The following is a 13,580-nucleotide window of genomic DNA, read 5'->3' as shown; positions in this document are numbered from 1 at the left end:
AATGAGTTTATGCCAATCTTGTCAAGCTTTCCTGTTCTTCTTCAAAAATATTATCTTCCTATTAGGAAGCTACTTGTCTCCATAAGCTTTTGATCACAAGACCTCTGTCTTTTCCTGTTTCAGAATTATCATCATTTATTTAGAATGTGAAAGGTTAATGTCTCATAAACCAGAAAGAATGTGCTGGTCACCTCAGACTCTCCTCTCCACTGCTCTGGGTCCCGGGTGTAAAGCAGAGGAACCGAGACTTAGCCCACGCCCCTCTCGGCTGATCGCTGCCTCCCTCATGGGCTATGGGCAAAATTCTTCATGCTTATATGGTCCCTACGTCTGCAACTCTCAAAGCATTTTTTTCAGAGATTAAATCAGGACTCTCATATGACCCTGGTTAATAAATGTCAAGCCTTCTATGTGAAAGCTCAGAATATCCTTTTGGGGAAGGTGGCTGACAGCCTTATCTTCCACACAAATAAACTGAGGCATGGCGAAATAAGTCAGGATGCTGCCAAGACTTCCCTCCTTACGTGTGCACTTGTGGTTCATATGAAGACCAGTTCACGGGAGCACAGGTAGCTTGTGCAGGGATTCCCAGAGGCACATCTGGGTTTCTTGGGGACAATACCTACTAGTTCCAATATTTGCCTAACATGGCTGTGCATGGGGAATGGGGGGTGGGGGAGGTGCTTCGACAGAGGTTGCCATAATTGGAGAAGGCCTCAGCATCAAGGAGATCAGTTCACGCAGACGAGCCAAAGCACCAACAATATGCAATATGGCATCCAATATGAGCCTACAAACGTCCTACCTGACGATGTCCCCATGGCCACAATAAACCTGTGCCTGGGAGGAAAAGAGGAGCTGGGACTTTGTGCCCAGGCAGGGCAGAGAGCTTTCATCAGCATCTGAAGAGGAGCCAGACCAGCCTGTCAGCTTCACATGGTGTGAAAGACTGGGGGGTACAGGGTATAGGAGGAGACCCCCACTACCTCTTCAGAGTTCAGCTCCCAAGACCCATATCAGCTGAATCACCACCTCACAACACTCTGTAACTGCAGCTCCAGGGGATCTGATGCTCCTTTCTAGCCACCTCAGGCATCTACACATGGGTTCATTTACACACACACACACCACACACACACATATACCATATACACACCACAGTACACACACTGCTCATATGACACACCACACACACACACACACAACTCACATACCACACGCAACATTCACACCACACACAAATACCACACACACAAACACACACCACACACACACATATACCATATACACACCACAGTACACACACTGCTCATATGACACACCACACATACACACAACTCACATACCACACGCAACATTCACACCACACACAAATACCACACACACAAACACACACCACTCACACCACACACACACCAAACACACCACACACAAATACGTACACACACCACTCATGCCATACACATATACACACACACACCTCACATACACCACTCACACCACACACACACATACCACATATACAACACTCACACCAAACACACACACACATACCACAACTAAACTTAAAATACATATTTGCAGTAAAAGAGTTCAGGGCAGCCCTTCCACCCCAAGCCCACACAGCAGCAGACTCTGGGCACTGCCATCTCTCTGCTGCTGCTTTTCTCAGACCAAAACTTTGCACCTCTTTCTCTTCCTAATCTGATCATTTCAGTAGGTGACATTTATTGTCTATCACTATACAATCGGTGTCTAACGTGCTATGCTTTCATGGGTGGCTCCGGGTCTGCTTAGCTCACAGAGAAAGCTCCCGTGGGACTTAAATTGCAGAAAAGATGGAGCTCCCGTTCTCTCTATGCTCTGAAGGCTGATGAAAGGTACATGGCACCAAGGAGCTGGTGTTGTGCGTCCCTCAGCTCCCTCTATCCTCCATCAGCTTCTGCACATATAGATGTGGTCACTCAGCTCTGCGTGTGAGCACTGATCTGAGCTTGCAGGTAAGACATGCAGGACCCCGCTGACCTCAGGAGTTCCCACTGTCCTCACACTCCACCCAGCCGGCCTGCCTGGCTATTGGAGTGCCCAATTACTTTTAAAAAACTATTTTATTATATTTGTATTTATGCATCTCTCTAGTGTGTGTGTGTGTGTGTGTGTGTGTGTGTGTAAGAGGGAGGAAGGAGAACAAAACAGAACAAGGAGAACAAGTCAGTGTATACATGTGAATGACAGAGGACAAACTCAGGTGCCAGGGTCTCTGGTTGTTGACCTTTATCTACATTAAGCTACCTGGCCTGAGAACTGCTATGGATTGTCCAGATTCTGCCTTCCATCTCTTCTTTGGAGACCTAGGATGACAGATGCAGGCTGCAGAGGATTCTAGGCATCCCAACTCAGATTCTCACAGTAGCAGTGTAAGTACTTTATCCACTGAGCCATCTCCCCAGCCTGGCAGACCCACTTCTTTAGAGTACTGTTCCCGGCCCCTTCTGCAAACCCAGACTCTGTCATCCCCAACTGGAAGCATCCAGAGTCCTGCCTCAGCTACCCCTCATAGTAGCAGATGCAATCATAAAGAGCTTGCAAGACAGAGACAGGGCAGGCATGGGAAGGCAGGGAGCTAAAACAAACAAACATACATATGTACGTATGTACATACATACATACATACACACACACACACATGCATGAGCACACACAAACAATCAGAGGAGCAGGGTCAGAGCCAAGTGACATCGTCAAGATAAAAATAGACTTCTCCTAAAAAAAAAATGACCAAGCTGATTGGTCATTTATAAAATCTTTACAGCTTTTATAAAGAGAAAAGGACCCAGGTTATAAACCAAAAATATGAGGGAGAAACAAAACATGGGTTTCCTAGAGAAAAGAAACCACAAAAGCCACAGCAGGATTACTGATGGGGTCAGCTGTTCAGAAAGAATGGTCCCATTGTGGAGCTAACAGAGTTGACAAGAACCCTAGAGCCAAGGAGCCAGAAGCCCAGTGGATGCTAAATCTACTTTCAGAATCTACAGACTCAATAGAAGTGGTCAGCCAGAAAGGGAGTGTCAAGATCACTGAGACTTTCTCAGGCACAGAACATGGACTGTTTGAATGTGGCACCGGGGATCAGGTTTCACGACCACCCTTGGCTACATGGTGAGTTTGAGGATGCTATCTCTAAAGCCACAAACAAAACAAAGAAAAAGAGGAAGAAAACAGAGAACTGAGGATATGCTGGTGAGGTAGAGTGCTTGCCCAGCATGCACAAAGCCCTGGGGTCAATAGCCAGCCCTGCACAAAACCAAGTTTGGTCACACACACACCTGTCATCCCAGCACTCTGGAAGTGGAGGCAGGAGGCTCAGAATTCAAAGGCACCCTTGACTAAGGGAAAGGTCAATGTCAGATTGGGATCCGTGAGACCCTTCCTCCCCAAAACAAAAACGTGCACAAGTGAGATGATTCAGTGGGTAAAGGTGCTGACTGCGCAAGCCTGAGCTGAGTTCCCAGAGCACACAGACTCCACAAGGCTTTCCTCTCATCTTTAGATGCACGCTGGAGCACATACTTCCAGGAAACACACACACACATCACATACACACACATACACACACATCTCACAGGAAAATACATCACACACACAAATCACACATACATATCACACATACAGAAAAACACATCACACATGCATACTCATCACACACACATGCACAGACACATACATTATACACATGCATACATACACATCACACACATATACACACATTATACACACATACAAACATATCACACATACACACATACATATCACACACACATATCACACACATATATCACACATACATCATACACATATATACACATTATACACACATACAAACATATCACACATATACACACACATATATCACACACACATACATACATATCACATATACACACATATATCACACACACATACACACATCACACACACACCACACACACCACACATCACACACACATACACACATATACATATGCATCATATACACACATGCACATGCATCACACATACACACACACATGCACACACACACTAAAATTTTAAAAAATTAGATACAAGAAAAGACAGCAGCATGGCCTGTCTGTACGAGTGTCCTGCCAGTTCCTGGTGACTTCTCTTGCTGAGAAGTCAATGGCACTGACTCAGGGAGCTGCCTTTGATTAGGTCTCCAGGGAATGAGAGACTGCGATGTTCCAAGAATAGGGCGGAGCCCTGCACCCTGCTTACATACCCACGAATAGGAACATAAGCACATGCACTAAAAACAGTAGTGTTCAGAACAGACCCAGAAATAAAACGTAGCTTTTCAACTCAACAGACTTGGGAGACTCTGCTGACAACTTCTGAAGTGTTCGGCACAGGAGAAGCAAGAGTAAAATAAGTAAATAAATAAACTTGTTCCTCTAAAACCCAGTGGCTTGGGATCCAAGAACTCTATTTTTGAATCTTGTGAGTGGAAAATAGCTTTTGCTCAGTGCTGTTTCTAACGACGTATTGCTGCTTCTAGTGGCATAAAATTAGAAACAGCCGCAATGTGAGGCAAAGGGGAGGGGTCTAGAGGGACATAAGCAGGTGATGTGGAACGGCTCTACTGTAGGATATGGGTGGCTTTTGTCTTCTAGTAAATAGTGTGTGTGTGTGTGTGTGTGTGTGTGTGTGTGTGTGTGTGTGCGCGCGCATTAAAACAAAGTGAGAAAGAGACTTGATGTGCCAGGGTGGGGGGATTCCCAGGGGCCCCCAACCCAGTCAGAGAAGGAGAGAGGGATGAGTGGAAGAATTACAGGAGGGGGTAATGGGGGGAGGGAGGGCAGTGAGCAGGATGTAAAGTGAACAAGTAAAAAAAATAATAATTGTTAATATAATTTAATTTAAAAATAAAAATGAAAACGAGAGTGAAGAAACGGAGCATAGAAAAAGAGGAGATGGAACAATGGAAAGAAATCTGAATAAACAAGGAGAAGGTTACATGATGGGTGTGCTCACTGGTGAGTCTCTCTGTGGTGCTAGATCTACGATGCTACATGTGAGAGCCAGGAAAAGTCTAGAAGAAAATCCAAACTATCACTATAGATACAGTACAGGTAAATATGCTTGTATATTGTATAGGCGTAGTGCAATGAATATATTCATAAATAAATAATTTTCAAGACCCACAGCAAAACTTGATCTTTCAGATGTGTTTCCTTACCACCACCCCCACGCTGAGAATCAAAGTCATGCAGGTAGTTTACAACTAAGCTATGCGCTCGGCTCCTGAATTTGATCTTTAAAAAAAAAAAAATCATATTTCCCCCACCTCAAGAAACTCACATTTAAAACTCCTCTCATTTTTTTTTTTTTTTTTAGAAAATATAATCAAACTCTTTTGACATGAAATTATATTCTCTTTTTTAAGGTGTATATGTGTGCAAGGAGTCCAGGAGTGACCACTGAGCCAGGCTCACAGAAGCCTGTGAGACTCCCTGGAGCTGAGTTACAGGAAGTTGTTTACTGACAGACACAGGTACTGGGGGCTAAACTCAGGGACTCTGGAAGAGCCTTAGCCACTGAGCTCTCTGTCTAGCCCCAGAAAGTTATATTCCTGTAGATACAAAAATTACTCTCTAAACCACTCAGTTCATGAGTAAGAGCACTCAGTGGAATAAAGGAACAATTCTTTTTGTAATATTCAACAACAACAACTTGCCTGCAATTTGCCCTGGATAGAGAAGCCTTCTGCAATGTGTTCAAATGAGGCCCTGCCCCAGACCCTGCTCTCTATCAACACTTCCTGATGATGGGAAGTGTAGCCTCTTGTCATTAAACCATATTTGATTTCCACTTCAATCTTTGTGTCGAACACCAAGGTGAAGAGCATTTTGATATCATAGAAAAGTTATAAGCAAGTTTCTGTGAGCTTTCAACACTACGGGCACAGCCCCTCCTATTATATTCTAGGGGACTCACGGTTTTCCCCCAGACCTCAGTTCCTCGGCACACCTCTTCCCACATCTCCCCATGACACCTATTTCACTTTTCAAATCCTATCCTCCTGCAAAGCTTGCCACAGGCTGCCCCAGCTTCCTGCAGCCTTTTGAGTTCTCAGATATCTTCCCTTCCTTATAGTTCTTGCCATTATTATCATTATTCTTGTTACTCCTACATACATGTGGACAACCCAGAAAATGTCTGGTTCAGAATCACTCACCTATCTTCAATGACCCCGGTGCCCTTCCCCCAGCCTTGAGCAGGCCTGAAAGGCCTTGTTTACCACAATAGAACAAATAATAGGACCCAGGTGGTTATGCACCTTGGCTGCCCTACAGGAACTTAGAACAGACTGCTGAGCTTACCTCAAGACAACTCAGCTGTGACTAAGGATGGGTTCCCCTCACCCACCCGGCTGAAGCAAGAAGGGGTTCAGTGGTGGGGCTTCCCCTTTAAATTGAGAGCTGAACATTAAACTTTGAGCCTTGATCAGCGTCCCCCTTTCATTCCCAGCCCCCCTTTCAGGTGAACCCAGTTCATCTGTGGCTGCAGGCGGCCACAGACCCCCTCCCCCACCCTGTCTTAGCCAGTCATTCGTTATCACCTTGTTGTCAATGCCCACCTCCCCATACAGTGCAGACCACCCAGTTACTCTTGTTCGTGGGCACAAGATTACAGAACCAGAAGAAAGGAGGTATGAAAGATAAGAAGAGAAGTCCAAGGTGACTTCAAGACACAAATCCAAAATGGTGTGAAGAAAACTCCAAAGTGGAAGATGATGGAAAAAAGCCACACTCCCCTCTGTGCCATGACATCCCGGTCACCAGCCTTGGTGAAGGGTGATGGGCCATGGGGAGGAGTGGTTTAGAGTATACAAGGTACTGAAGAGGATTTCCTGTTGACTCCCAGCACCTACAGCTCAAGCTCTTATAATTCAAACACCCTCCTCTGGCCTCCAGGAGTACCTACACTCATGTGCGCACAGACAGACGGACAGACTGACTGAAGACCCCCCAAACTCGGGAGACCCTTACTCAAGTCTCGGGAAACCATGGCCACCCAAAAATCAAGACACTGTACCTGGATGCAATCAGCAGAGGTTTATTAGGGAGAGAGAGTTGGCTAGCCAACAGTCAGACTACAGACTCACCCAGGAGCAGAGTGTGACAAATTGGCAGGCCGGCTGAGGAACTATTTAAAGGGAAAACCAGGGGAGTGAGGAGGGGGTTAAGGGTTGTCAAGGATACAGAATGTAAAAATAGCGGAACATTCCAGAGGAACCCACCCTAAACAATTTAAAATCATGTGAAAAACAGTCTATATACTCATTCTTCTCAAAAATGTAGTTTTACCATGTCACTGTGCTCTGCCCTGTCTTCTACTCAACTATTTCTGATTAACTATTTCTCACTCGTTCTGGGCACAGCCCTGCCCGGTCATTGTGTCATTGTGGTTGCTACCTAAATGACTTATATCCTTTTCCTTGTGGGCAGCCGGTTCTGGAACCGGCCAATCTACATTCTTGGCTCGTTTCAGAGAGAAGTTTTCTATGTCCTTTAAAGAAAAACCTAAAGGAAAAAAAAAAAAAATATATATATATATATATATATATATATACATACATATATACATATATACATATGTATATATACATATATATGTATTTATATATATATGTATAAATGATTTTTATAATTTGTCATTCTTCATGACCAATGGGCGGACAGACAGACGGACACACACACACACACACTAAAATAAAATGAATCTTTTAATAAAGAGTGGCCACAGAAGGCGCGAAGCAAAGCACCAAGTGAGCTGAGGGTACTATGAGCATCCTTTGCATCTCTTTATATCCAGTGAGCCTGGCCATGCCAGATGCCAGCTGAGGAAGGGGCTGAGTATCAGATGCTAATGGCGTGGATACAGAACATGTCCCCACTGCTGACAGTGCCTACGTGTTTTTTTCATTCCTGGTTCTTAGGATGTGCTATAGATAGTCTCTGTCACTTTTACTATATTTCTGGGGTTTTGACATTTTTATGATGAAAAGGAACTATTCTTACATAACTTGTGGCATGCAGTGTGTTTTTGTTTAATTTATAACTTTTGGGGGATGCTTGGCATCAAACACAGGTCCTCATGCATGTTACACATACACTCTAAACTACTGCCTTCTGTGTCTGAGACTTTCCCTACCTTGTAACTCTTTAACTGACAGAGAAAACGAGCTTATCAAGCCCCCTAGATGGTAGGTAACATTAGCTGTTAGGAGAAGTGTGATTGTTTGTATATGTTTGGACCAGGGAGTGGCACTATTAAGAAGTGTGGCCTTGTTGGAGTAGGTGTGTCACTGTGGGCATGAGCTTTAATACCCTCAACCTAGTTGTCTGGAAGTCAGTCTTCCACTAGCTGCCTTCAGATGAAGATGTAAAACTCTCAGCTCCTCCTGCACCATGCCTGCCTGGATACTGCCATGCTCCTGCCTTGATGATACCGGACTGAACCTCTGAACCTGTAAGCCAGCCTCAATTAAATGTTGTCCTTAAAAGAGTTGCCTTGGTCATGGTGTCTGTTCACCATAGTAAAACCCTAACTAAGACAAGAGATAAGAAACCTGAGAGGAAGTGGGACAGATTCCTATATTAAATCACCTTCAAAGTGTCCTTTCCATTTTGTTGTACCCAAGCTACCTTGTTAGAAGGAAGTGTTGTCTCAGAATATATCTTGTGTTTATTCCTGAGTATAGCCAGAAACCTTCTATAGACTGTTTATAATGCAACTGAAGTATGCCAGGCATCTTCTATAAACATGTGAATGACCAACACATCTGAACACAGGAGTCTTCCTAGCCTCATCTTGATGATTCAGTATATGGACCCAGAGGACTTGCAGTCACCGATCTTTTCTTCGTAAACAATAATCCGAAAAGTGTGCACAGTAGCATGCATTTTAAGTTGTGTATGCCACTCTCCCTGTCTTAGTCAATGTTCTGTTGCTGGTAAGAAACACCATGACCAAGGAAAATCTTATTTCTTAAAAAACAAAACAAAACAAAAAAACAAAAAACAAACAAACAAACAAAAACAGCATTTAACTGGGGCTTCTTACAGTTTCAGAGATTTAGTCCACTGCCATCATGGCAGGGAGCATGGTGGCATGCAGGCAGACATAGCTGCGAGTTCTACATCCAGATCCACAGAAAGCAGGAAGAGAGAGACATTCTGTCTAGCTTGGACGTTTGAAACCCCAAAGCCCACCCAATGAGAATTTCTCCCAACAAAGCCACACCTCCTAATCCTTCTAAAGTAGTGCCACTCCCTCATGACTAAGCATTTAAATATATAAGCTTATGGGGTCCACTCTAATTCAAACCACTACACTTCCCAACCTGAACCCTCTGCCTTTTTACATGATTACACATAGCTTTCCAGAAAAAAAAAAAAAAAAATCCCACCCTTTCTTTGTTCTGGGAGAGCATTGTCTCAAGAACTATCCTGCAGAAAATAAAAATTCCCTCTCCCTTTCTCTTTTGGCTAGGCTGTCCTTCAGCACTCAGTCCTTGCAGACCATCTGTGTTTGAATATAAAAGGAAGACGGCCTGTTCATGTGTTGACCCTTGTCCTAAGATATCTAATGAGTTTAGGTTTGGAATATATTCTCTTGGTCTTTACTCACAAATAATTTACATTTAATGAGGGGAAAAAATAGGTTTCCAAATTCAGTGAGTTCTGCGTACTTGCAGGCATGTATCTAATAAAAACATAATCATAATTGGTTTTTCCATAAAGAGATCCAATTTAAGCTTACAGTCCACTTTAATTGGTGGTTTTCTCTTGCAACTCGTTGTTTGTAATGGAAAATTTCAAGAGACATAAATTCCCCTGGCAAGTGGATCCGCCTTTAGCTTCTGGGTCAGTTGACGCGTCACCTGCTTCCTTTCGGCTCTAGTCATGAAGCCATGTTTGAGCCTGCAATTCTTCTAATCACGGCTTTCTGCCTGGTTGTAGGTTAAGGGCTTTGGTGAAGCTCCAAGAGAGCAATGAGGCCTTCAGAGCAAATAGGTCTTTTTTTGTCTAGACGAGTCGTTAATTGTTCATTACAATGAATGCTTTCTATGTGCCAGAAACCAAGCTCTGTGGCTTAAGCACATGATGTGGCTTGCTCAGTGAGTGTGAAATCTACAGAAGCTCAACAGTGGCCTCCGAAATACCTGAAACACAAGGCAGGAGTAGCAAATAGCCATCCATAGGGTGCTGAGCCACAGCATAGGCCAGCTCTAGCCACTGATGCTCACGGGAGAGCCTCCTCTTCATGCTGTTTATGAGGCTCTCGTAGTCAGCATCTGTAGACTGCAGATCTAGCTGAGAATGCCCTCAGGCTCTCCCTGATCCCATGATCAGTCACCTATTCTTCCAGACTCAAATCTGTAACTATGGGTTCTCCTTCCTAGATGATTTTGGGCTTTCTAGCAGAAGTACCTCAGATGGGAATCTAAACCGCACCTCTGGTGCTCAGCTCCAGAGTCTGTGGGATCCAGGATGAGGTAACAGCAGATCTGATGTCTGAGAGAGCCATTTACTGGCCTGTACTTAGCTCCTTCTTCGATGACTCTTCACAAAGCACAGAGTCCAGCTTTGGTGAGTAACTGTCTCATCAGAAGGGCTCCACTCTCATGATACAAACACAGGCGCCCCACAGTCCCACCTCTAAGCGTTAGCTTAAAGAGGACTAAGCTTGAGCATATGAATTGGGGGACTCAGAACATTCAGTCCTGTAATGACCGAGCTGCCCCACGTTGGGCAGCCAAACTGTAACTGCCCGCTCTGTTCCGCAGGTCCAGGTCTAGCAAGAGAGAGTGCGGGCAGGCGACACGAAGAATGGAGACAAGACAGAGGGTCTAATCAAGTCTCAAGTATCGTATCGTTTATTGTGTCTCTCTGTCTTTTATTGTCTCTCTCATTGTCTCCCATATTCTCTCTATTGAAGGGAAATCTGGGGTATTTATACGCTTTTGCCACCTACCTTGTAGGCGCGTGGATATCATGTGCCTTGCAGGTGTGGATATGACGTAAGCCTTACAGGCGTCTATAGCGTGGATAGCACGTGTACCGTGTGCCTTGAAGGCTTGGATACCACGTGCACCTTACAGGCATGTATGGCGTGGATAGCACATGGATAGCACGTGAACCACATGTCTTGCAGGCATGGATACCACGTGTGCCTTGCAGCTGGGGGCAGTAAACAGCAAAACAAAATATGTGGGATATCAGAGTGTGCTTCAGCTGTTGTAGGCTGTTGAAAAACAAGTCTCACGTCAGGGTATATGGCTTGAGATGGCTGCAAAGCTGATAGCTGCTTTCTGCTAAAAGTTGGCTCCCAACACAGTCCATAATCCTTTTTTTTTTTTTTCTCAGCAAACCTGGATCATCTTTTAATATCTTCTCAGCACAAAGGAGGCCGTGGTCATAGCAGTCAGTCAGAACAGAGATGGGTGATGCCAACTGTTTGTCCATTTTGTAAAGCTAATATCATAGGAATTTAAATGATGTGAATTCATCTAATAACATGACAGTTGGACTTCATAAGGATGTTGAGAGATGAACAGGAAATGAAAGGGAGACTAGCTGAGTGCTTCAAACATTCAAGAGGCGGTTAGAGCAGGCATATGTCAGAGGCAATTGACCCCATAGAACTGGGACAGTGACAAGAACTCAGAAACAGAAGAAAAATTTATACCTCTGGAAAGACACACAGAAGGAAAACTGCCCTTTAAAATCCATAGGCAAGACTCTCAGAAACCTACAGACGCCAAAAACCCTGAACCAAACAAAACCATTTATTCAAAATATATTGCACATGAAGTAGTTCAACAGTTAGACCTTCTACGGCCAGGAGAGTAGATGCTACAGAGAAACTATTCTAGTGCTTTACTTTGTTCCTATAAAACATCAGTTTCCATCTCAGGCCTAAATTAGCATTGTCCTTGCAGATAAAGACTCGGGGTAAAGCAGAGCTAGTCACTGGAGTCACAGCCTAAGGCCAAGTCCCCAGAAAGACAGAAAGTCCTCAATACAGGGAAAGGAATGTCCCCAGAACAGCAAGGATTTTCTGCAAGAGATTCTCACTTAATGATACTCAAAGTAATTGTCAAACAAATATAAAAGGAACAACTGAGCCTCTTTGTTCTGTAATGAAACTGCTCCCTCTGGAGCCGCCCTCTTTAAGATCTTGGGGGTGCTATCCGATGCTCCCACTGTTCTGCAGGCCAGGTGCCTTTCCTCAGCCCAGAATCACTTCCCAGGAAATATGGTGGTTATGAGACATTAGCAGGGATTCTCAGGAAGTAGGAAGGTGGTGTACCTGATGATAGATATTAGGTATGTAAGTGGACCTTTACCGTGTACACTGCACAGTCCACCAGGCCTTTGTTCGGCCTCACTTTCATCTGGATAAACTCTACAGACACTAGTGCCAGACAAAACTTCTTTCAGTGCCTTCCATAACCCTGCAAGGCCCCTTGGGAAAATCTCTCTGTCAGGAACCAACCTCAAACCCCCCATTTCTGAAAAATAATAGATCAAGGATGAAACACCAGCAAGCGGTAGAGCAGTGTTGATAGTTGCTGCCAGACACGCTAGGCTACGGGGTCACAGAGGCCTTGTCTCAGGGAACCAGAGACCAGAGCTTTGCATCTTGGTTGGGGGGAAAAATGGAGGAATCCCCTATTGCAGTGTTTGTCTCTTTGGTGTGCAGCTCCCTTAATGAGACTTCACTGCAATGGCATATTTTTCTAAGACTTAATCTCCTACCGATTGATCCTTTATTACCCAAATTCAAGCAGCTGAATTGGATTCATCTATATACCAAAGCAAACAACAAACATGCAAATATGAACTGAACAGGCATCCACTTTCACACCAACTAGAGAAGGGGTGCAGAGCTTTGTAGACAGCTCTGTCTAAAGGAAACAGGAAAAGAGAACAAAGTTAGAAGGTTAGGTGCTTCCTCTCCCCGTAAAGCCAGACCAGGCAGTCCTCTGCTACATATGTGCCAAAGGCCACAGACCAGCCCATGTATGCTCTGTGGATGGTGGCTTAGTCTCTTGTAGCTCCCAGGGGTCTGGGTTAGTTGACACTGTTGTCATCTCCTTCAGCTCCTTCAATCTTTCCCCTCATTCTTACATAGGGGTCCCCAACCTCAGTCAATGGTTGGCTGTGAGTCTCTGCATCTATCTCAGTTAGCAGCTAATAGAGCCTCTCAGAGGACAGCCATGCTAGGCTCCTGTCTGTAAGCATCAATAACAGAGTCATGGTTTGGTGCCCACCCAAAGACTAGAACTTTTAAACGTTGGAATGTGTTTCATATTGAGATGTTGCTATCAATATAAGATCATGGAAAGGAATGGCTGTGGTTTAATAGTGATTGGTTTGCCTCAAATTGGCAAGAGGTCAATTGTTCTAGTTGGTTATGTCAAGTTGGCACAAATCTAGATATATCTAGGAAGAGGGACCTTCAGTTGAGAAAACGCCTCCATCAGATAGCCTTCAGGCAAGTTTTTA

The sequence above is a fragment of the Arvicanthis niloticus genome, chromosome 21 (assembly GCF_011762505.2).
Source record: "Arvicanthis niloticus isolate mArvNil1 chromosome 21, mArvNil1.pat.X, whole genome shotgun sequence".
NCBI lineage: Eukaryota > Metazoa > Chordata > Mammalia > Rodentia > Muridae > Arvicanthis > Arvicanthis niloticus.
This window is presented reverse-complemented; position numbering follows the sequence as displayed.